Consider the following 9,608-nt stretch of genomic DNA (forward strand, 5'->3'; position numbering starts at 1 on the left):
GTTTCTTTCATGCAACTCCAATTTTCATGTGACCCACCACACCCTTCACAAGCCATAACCGAGACTGTTTTTGTCATTTCTAATTTTTTTATTTTTGAAGAAAGGGCCTCGATTTGGGCTTGTAAAGAAGTGCTTTCGTCGACCTTATGGGCGCCCGGGGCGATAGACTTATTTCCCCGGGGGGGGGGGTGCCATTGAAAATTGGTTTGAGCAATTTCCTCAATCTGATTATATATTTCATGTGGGCGACGGTTACCTAAAAGTCCCCCGGAGCTAGAATCAAGTGTCTGCCTAGTGTGTGGCAACAATCCATTGTAGAAAGTGGACACTTGTTGCCATATTGCGAGGCCGTGATGGGGACACTTGCGTAATAGCTCCTTGAACCTTTCCCAAGTTTCATATAAGGATTCCCCGTCCTCTTGTGAGTATGTATTAATTTCAGCCATTAATTTAGCAGTTTTAGCAGGAGGGAAATACTTATATAGAAATTTTTGGGCTAGTTCATCCCAGGTGTTTACCGATCCAGCTGGGAGGGCGTTGAGCCAAGCTTTCGCTCGGTCTTTTAGTGAGAATGGAAACATACGGAGGCGGATGGCGTCGTTTGATGCTCCATTGATCCGAAAGGTATCACATATTTCTAAGAAATTAGTTATATGTAGATGGGGATCCTCGTCCGCAAGACCGTGGAAGGTTGCGGAGTTTTGGAGCATTTGTATCAGATGCGGTCGAAGTTCGAAGTTATTGGCTTCGACATTCGGAGCATTGATAGCGGCGCCTAGATTACCTACGGTGGGCCGTAGATAATCCATAAGGGTACGTTGGTCCGCCATTGGAGGTGGATCACCCGAAACCTTCTCTTGGTTTTTGGCTTTTAACCTTTTTCTGAGAAAGCGTTTGGGTTCTTCTAGCGGTTCTTTTATGTCTTTATTGGAACTGGAGCTCATACACTACGTGAGGTTGGTGTCGGGTTCCAAGTCCTGCAATAAAAACAGAAAAGAATGTTGGTCAGAAGGTTCACCACGGCCCCGTGTTGAGTGAACACGGCCCCGTGGTCGGAGTTGCAGTGATTGTTTTCCAGATCCCAGTTACTAGAAGTTGGACACGGCCCCGTGTTGCACCGGCACGGCCCCGTGGTCAGCCTTCTGTAACTTGAAAAACAAAAAACTGCCAGTAATGATGCTGAGCACGGCCCGTGTCCGACCAGGCACGGCCCCGTGCTGAGCTCTGCAGAAGCTGAAAAACTAAGAAAAAATCCTAAAAAATTAAAGAAAAATAAAAATATGATTAGGCCGTTGATTCCTAACTTTCTTAAAATCCTTGTGTCCCCGGCAGCGGCGCCAAAAACTTGATGTGCGTTAGGTGTAATATATTTTTGATGAGTATTTAAGCCCCTTTTTTTACACTTTTAGCCAAGTTTTAAATTTATAAAACACGATATTCACTAACACTAAACACACATATGGGCAAGTGCACCCATCGTGGACGTAGTATAGTGTTGGTAAGATACCGAGGTCGTCCAAGGACACAAGAGCTTTTAATACCGGTTTATCCTCAACGTCTAATCAAATCAGAAAGTGAGAAAAAAATGTTTTAAACTAAGAAAAATAAAAACTAACTAAATGCTGAAAAATAAAAATAAAATAAAAACAGATAGACAAGATGAATCACTTGGATCCGACATGTGTATTAGTATAACCTTTGATTATTTTCGCACTTTTGCACTTGTTTAAGAGATTATCTTAGTTATTGTAGTAGGCCCCTCTTTTGAAGGCGACGTTACCCTCAACCCAGTAGTTTGAGTCAGCAAGGATACAATCCTAAAGGGTCGGATTATTGAAAGATAATGAATTAAGTTATTAATGCAAATTGTGGTAGGCCCCGCTTTTGGCGGTGACGTTACCCTCGGCTAAGTAGTCTGAGTCAGCAGGGATACAGTCCTAAATAGCCGGGTTATAGTATTAATAGTAGTTAACTTATGAGGGGGTCAAAGAGTTTGGATCCCCGCCATCCAATACCTATGGGCATTGAAGGAGATCCTACTAAAATTGACCCAGGTCCCAAGCAGGACCTCTAAACGCTGAACAAGGGCAAGACCCTTACTAAACCGTTCCCTTAACCCCCGACCAGGTAGCCAACATACCTCCATATAGACCGTGGAGATATGAATGGTGAAAATCTTTTATTTTATATAGACAGTAAAATAAGGCCAAGACACCACGGACAAACGATAAGGAAAGATCACCTTCAACATAAGTAACTAGTTATTAAAGTCATTAATACAAAACCAAATAAAAAGTGCAAAAGATTAAAAATAAAAAGTATTATACTAAACACTTGTCTTCACCAAGTGATGTAAGAGACTTAGGCAAACATGGCCTTGATTGTCAAGAACTCTTACTATCAATCTTGGATCCCGAGACGACTCACACACTCTACGATGGACAATGGATGATGGTGGTGGATGATGGTGTTATGGTGGTGGTGGGTGGGGGATGAAGTGTGAGAGAGGTGATGTGCCAAGGGATGAGAGAGAATGGAACCAAGCTCCTCTATTTATAGGCTGAACAGAAGGCTGGACACGGCCCCGTGTCCGCTGGACACGGCCCCGTGCCCGTCTGACATTCTCTCTCTTCATTAATTGTAATTCGCAATTACAATTAATGCGCCTGCTGTACTTTCACCACGCCCCCGTGCCCGCTGGACACGGCCCCGTGGTGGGCAATGGAAGCTTCTACTGGTTTGTCTTTTCTGCTGCTTCCTGGGCACGCCCCCGTGTTCGCTGGACACGGGGCGTGTTCAGACTCTGTTTTCTCTACTTTGCCTTGGGAGGTGCCGTTGAGGGTCTAGGCAGTCTACTTTTGTTCCTTTTCTTGTATTTATGGTAGAATTAGTTGTCTTTTTGCTTCTTTTGTGATTTTGAGCTCATTTCATCCTGAAAATACAAAAGGAAGACAAAAACACTCTTTTTCAAACATTAGTACTTAAAAAGGGTTAGTTTTATGCCTTAATTGATGTGATTTATATGTTGCATTTTACACACATCAATCATCAAACGGTACTTAAGGATTGACCGGTACTCCACCGCTGACATTCGTTGACCCAAACCTTCAATAGGAATAACAGTTAAGAAATCTTGAGCGTGAGGCCTCTGTAGGCATTCAATGACGGCTTTTTGGCGGGGTGACACATGGAAATCTTCTCTCTAACTTTGTGCGATTCGACAACAAAGGGCATTCGCCAAAGTTTTCTGTGGCTTTTTGGGGGCGGTGTCCTTGTTAGAGAAACCGCCGAGATCAAAGTCAGGTAGAGATTCATGCAAGCGTTCCAAGGCGCTGGCATAATCCGGATCAGTGTTAGCAACCCCACTGTTACGTAAGATGTGGTCCTGCAACTCCCAAGATTGAGACCTGGAAGCCACAAAGGCATAGGCAGCCACATCCCGGGCCGAGAGAAGGCCCAACCCACCAAGCCTCATTGCCAAGGTTATGATTCGCCACTGTAGATCACCAAAAAAAGGACCCCCACATACGACAATGTCTTCTATTGCCTCCCGAAGACCTTTATCAAAACATGAAACAGCATCATCCACAAAGGGGGGCTGGCAAGTTCGCAAACCAAATAGCAACTTTGCAACCCCCATACAAGATCTAAGCAAGAGGAGTTCGCTTTGAGGATCCCACAACAAGGGAAGGTGTCCCATAATGTCAACAGCACGCGTTGCCCTCTTAGACGCTAGACCACTAATAAAACTGGCATCACGGCTGACTGCCCCTCCTAGCAGTTTGACACCTTTCTCCATCCTCCCAATCTCACTGGGGAAAAGCCCTGGCCGGACCTTCATCCCGTTGCATGTCGGCCAAAATACTTCAGTTTTTCTAATATTAAATTGTAGCCCCAAGGCTGGACCCTCTGAACCGATGATGTCGAGAGCTTTAGCAACCTGAACAGCGTCCCCGATAATTGTCCAGTCATCCAAGTACCAAGCATGGAAGGGGAGTTTACAGTTTTCCTGCACCTGAAGCACTAAGGGGTGTAAGGCTAGGGCAAAAAGCAAAGGTCCCAAGGGATCCCCTTGCTGCACACCCGTGAATGCCCCGATGCGGTCATTCCCCACGTATAGCCTAGCAGGCTGAGCATATAGAAATTGAACCCATGGGAATATGGAGGGGCAATGGCGATGGACCTCGCGAAGCAAAACTGAACGGTCAACTAAGTTGAAAGCGTTGGAAAATTCAACCGTAAGCATGGCCAGCGAACCATCCGAATGAAAAGAATTAAGAAACCTATTAGCGTTGTATAGCCTAATTGTATTTGACACTTCCTATATATATATATATATATATATATATATATATATATATATATATATATATATATATGATATTTTGCAAGTTTGTAGGGGTATATATGAAATTGCCCATTTTAAAATTTGGCCAATAGTTTTTCAACCAGTTGATTTTTGTTGTTTTACGCCCTTCTGCTATAAAGAATCTTTCCCTATTCAGACAGAATCCCTCCTTACGACCACTCTATGTCCATAGTTGTTATGCTTCTGTAGTTTATGATCTCTAATTGAGTAATTTCAATTCATTTTGCAGGTAGGTTGGTCAAAGTGGTCATTCCACGCCCAAATCTTACTAATAATGGTGAACCAATAGCAGCAGGGGTTGGCAAGGTTAGTTCAGTCTCATCTTTTCAATAATGTAATTACCTAAAAGACTAGGGGGTTGTAAATGAGCTGAGCTCGATCTCACCTAAGATTATTCTTGGCTGGTTCAACTTCAAAGAGCTCGAGCTCGGCTCTTTTTGATCTTAATGTCAAAAGCTAAAGCTCCACTTGTTTTGTTATTTTATAATTTTAATTCTATGGTTTATATACACATGTAACATTATAATATAGTTATTTTATAATTTTAATTCTAAGGTTTATATACATATGTAACATTATAATTCTTTATATATATATATATATATATATATATATATCATTGTTATTTATTGTTATTCAAACGGTAGATATGATACTATTTATTATTTTAGATAAAAACACATTTTATGTTTAGATAGATAGATAGATAGATAGATAGATAGATAGATAGATAGATAGATAGATAGATAGATAGATAGATAGATAGATAGATAGATAGATAGATAGATAGATAGATAGATAGATAGATAGATAGATAGATAGATAGATAGATAGATAGATAGATAGATAGATAGATAGATAGATAGATAGATAGATAGATAGATAGATAGATAGATAGATAGATAGATAGATAGATAGATAGATAGATAGATAGATAGATAGATAGATAGATAGATAGATAGATAGATAGATAGATAGATAGATAGATAGATAGATAGATAGATAGATAGATAGATAGATAGATAGATAGATAGATAGATAGATAGATAGATAGATAGATAGATAGATAGATAGATAGATAGATAGATAGATAGATAGATAGATAGATAGATAGATAGATAGATAGATAGATAGATAGATAGATAGATAGATAATGAAACCAACTTCAGTTTCTTTTCCTTCCATTTGTGTAGGTTTTTTTGAAGTTTGTTGATACTAAAAGCTCAACAAATGCTTGGGGAATTTAATGGACGGATCTTTGGTCGTAACCCAGTGGTGGCGAGCTTTTACTTGGAAAATAAGTTCAACAAAGGCGAGTATGATGTATAGTATTGAGACTTTTCGTTTTCATTTTCCATATCATAAAATTTAGCGAGTGTCAGTAGCATGTGCTCACAAAGCATACTCAGATGTGTTGAATACAAACATTTGTAACCTCTTGGAGCGTTGCGAATGATGTCTATAAGAATGACATGGCAATGGGCATTGCCAGGTATTTCTTCAGTTACTCGTGTATTTGACTATGGGTTCCAAAACAACTTACAATAGGTGATAAAACAAAATAATGGTGTGTGCGTGAAAGAGGGCTTACTATAACAAACATGTAAGAAACTATTTTACCTTATTTGATGAGATCCTAGAGGTGGAATATCATAGCACTTTAGGGCTTCCGTTAAGACTCATTATGGCTAGAACTTATTATGACATGCTAAAACTCATTTGGTCTACGATCACTCATTCAGACACATGTATGTTGTATTATAGCCCGTCATTACCAATCTTGGTTAAACATAAGAAAAAAACCACAAATATGGAAGGCCTCCTACATTAGATTTACACATTGCAGTTTAGTTTTTAAACCAGAAACTTTCATTGAATCGTTAGGGAACATTTAAATATAACATCGAATATCGAATACATAACATAAGATCATAGATCTCAATACATAACACAAATAATCACAATTTCTTAAAAAAGAGAGAGAGAGAATGATAATTTTGTTCAATATTAATAACGGGGGGAAGTTTAGTATTTAAAAGTTGGGCTGAGAGACTTTTTTTTATTAGTTATTTTATATTTTATGGAAGTTTAGTATTTAAAAGTTGGGAAAACTTCATAGAATAGTAACCAAGTTTTCTATTTGTTTCACTAAAGTCACTCCATCTTTTTTTTGTTTTTCTAAAGTCACTCAAGTTTTATTATGTGTTCCAATCATGCGTATTTTACAAGTTTCCGGGTCACCTTGATGATGTGTCAGGTAATATTTTCTTTTTATTTTCTAATTGCTTATTTAGTATAAATATTGATTAAAATAACAACCTCCATTAAAATAAGACCGACCTGATCAAAACCCTAAGGTCGATCAAAATCAATGGCGCAGAGAATCACTCAACCGAAACCTTCGTTAACGGAATCACAATCGACCCAAACCTTTGGTAGATTCGATTTTGGTTATGGTTCCCCATCCGGTTCTGGCGATTTTGGATTCGAAGTAATCGAAAGGGAAAGGGTTGAGATCCTGTCAAAATTTTAAGTTTGTCTTCATAATTATCAGTTGAAGGTTGATTGTTTGATATAAATGTTTCCTAATTGTCTGTATACTTTTGCTTATATGTCAATTCGTATGATTGTGATCAATCACTGTTATTCTTTTTTGTTCACTTGATCTAAGATCAATGTTTATATATTCTCCGATAATTATAACTGGTTCTTAGATATTTTTACGATGAGTTGGAAATGTAACTTCAAAGCTTTTGCATCTATGGAGGATAAATACATGGTTTATTTTTTTTAAGCTTTCTACAATCTACAGTGCCTATAAATTTCAGAAATTCAGAAAAGGTTTTTGGAGAGACACTGTGTTATGAGAATGGATGATGATGATGATGATTACATTTACCTACGATCTTGTACCTAAAATTAAATTTTATGTTTGGATAAATAAATAGATTTTGATTTTAAATAATAAGAATACTAATTTTTAGACTTAAATAAATAAAAAATGAATTCTCTTCTATTTTTTTATAAAGTGTCGTGTTTTAATCAAGAAAAAAAATAATTTAAAAGCTAAATTTAATATATATAATGCACATAGACATTAGGAGTTAAAAGAAAAGGTTCTAATATGCCACGTCATCAAGGTAACTTGATAACTTGCTAATTGCGTAAGATTAGAACGGTACATCAAACTTGAGTGACTTTAGAGAGACAAAAAAAGTTTTAGTGAGTTAATTGAAACAGTTGACAAACTTGATTACATTTTTATAAAGTTACCCCTTAAAAGTTGGATTATAGATTCTTATTAAAAAAGAAAAAAAGAAAAGAAAAGGGAAGGTATATTAGTTTTATTATTGTTGTTGTTGTTGCTGTTGCTGTTGTTGTTGCTGTTGCTGTTGTATCTATTTTATAAATGGTAATGTAAATAGAAATAAATAAAGTTTAATAGTTGTAATGTATCTCTCGAATACCCAAATCCCTGATGACGTTCAAAGGGTCTTCGCTGACGTCAAGATATCCCAGCCTTCGTTGCTACAAAAAAGTAAACCGTTAGCCTCGTCACGGAGGGCCCGGGGAGGGGGATCCGTGACCAAGCTCCTCCGGTGTGAGAATAAGTAAACTTGTCGGAGAGTATGAGAAGCTTATTCCGACGAGTGTGATCGCCAGAATGTTCCTCTATGGTGTGAATCTAATAAATGTGTGTGTGTATTTAATGTGGAAGGATATTGGTCGGAATAAATGAGGGAGTTATTAGTGTAATACCTTGAGTCCTCTGTGATCACCTCTCTTCTCTCTTATATAACTCTGAAACCTTATCTTTCATGTGGGATATTTTAATGAGGTGATCTAACGGGTTTCAAGAGTCTTCGGGGGGCTCAGACACGTGTCTGACCCCCAACAGTATGATTGTAACCTTATTTAATGTTTCCGGCTTGGAAGTACAATTCCAGCCAAAGATCCCTTTCTAGTCATGCATTAAATATCGCCTACGTTCTCTGATCCCTCGTTTCCCGCTCATTTTTGTGTAAGGGAAACCCTAATGGGCAAGTTAAACTACCTTTGGGCCTTATCTGTTGGGCCCGCATGATGGCAACCCAAGTCGGGTAAATGGAGCAATCCATTGGCCCGTCGTCAAGTCATCTTTAGTCCCTGGTTTTGAGACCCAAGGCTCATGATCCGGGGCTGAGTTACATCTGTTCTTAAGAAGTAGTTTTCTTGGTTTGAGAATGTGGGCCCGTTTTTTTAGCTAATCATTATTCGCCCCCTATCAGTCTGCCGAATATTAATGGCGGGGTTTAATCCCCTTAATACACGTGCTCCCTTTTTCAAATTTTGAAGAGATGGTAATGTGACGGCTCTCATCTTGTCAGTTACCTCTTTAAATACCCCCATTTCCCTTTACATTTTTTCCTTAACCTCCATTGAACCTTTCTTCTCCTTTCTTTCTCCTCATAGTTCTTCGATCATCGCTTCTTTGTTTACTATGAGTCGCACCGGTCGTTCTGTGATCCGATCAGTTTTGACAGTGAAGGATTTGAAATCCTTTGCGGAGACCTATAAGATTCCTGAGCGCTTTTCTCCCACCTTGCCAGGCCCTAATGAGCCAGCTGAATGCACTCCCGACAGGATTGTTCTTTATACTTTGGCGTTTTCCTTCTGTGGAGTTCGGTACCCTCTTTCTCCCTTCAAGATAGCCCTATTGCGACACTTCAGAGTTCATTTCTCTCAATTGCACCCTCTAGGGTTTATGAGGGTGGTACATTTCGAGTTATCTTGTGTGGCTGTCTCTGGCGAGCCGTCTGTCCCCTTGTTTTGCATGTTTTATAAACTGATTTCTGATGGGGATTGGTTTACTTTTGCTAAGCGAAAAGATAGTGTGTCGAAACCCTGCTATACCTTCATGCCGACCTCCACTTACCCTAAAGAATGGAAGAGTAGCTTCATCTTCGTTTCTGCTGCCATGATACCAGAGTCTCCACCACCGAAGGATGCCGAGGCTGCTATTGAAGATAGTATTCCCATTTTGTCTGCTGACGAGATCGTCCAATGGAAGCGTATGTATGAAAATCCGACGAGCGCTTTTACTTTTTCTGAGGGAATCCTGGCTATGGGAGGGTTCAGCCCTTCCGGCTCAGTTCGCCACAAGGCCTTTTTTGGTAAAAAAAAAGGTATCTTTTTGCCCTTGATTTGTTGTATCTGTTTTTACTCCTTGGGATCCGTGCAGTCATCTTTAGTGTTTCTC

At 39.2% G+C, this 9,608-nt stretch overlaps 1 non-coding gene across 1 annotated transcript; it reads left to right on the forward strand.

The window, feature by feature from the left end:
* The first annotated feature begins 345 nt into the window (after positions 1 to 345).
* LOC118483578 lies at positions 346 to 452 on the forward strand. The gene has a single exon (XR_004870867.1). It is a non-coding gene; the product is annotated as a small nucleolar RNA R71 (small nucleolar RNA).
* The last annotated feature ends 9,156 nt before the right edge of the window (positions 453 to 9,608 follow it).

Source organism: Helianthus annuus, chromosome 10 (assembly GCF_002127325.2).
Source record: "Helianthus annuus cultivar XRQ/B chromosome 10, HanXRQr2.0-SUNRISE, whole genome shotgun sequence".
In the NCBI taxonomy this organism is placed as follows: domain Eukaryota; kingdom Viridiplantae; phylum Streptophyta; class Magnoliopsida; order Asterales; family Asteraceae; genus Helianthus; species Helianthus annuus.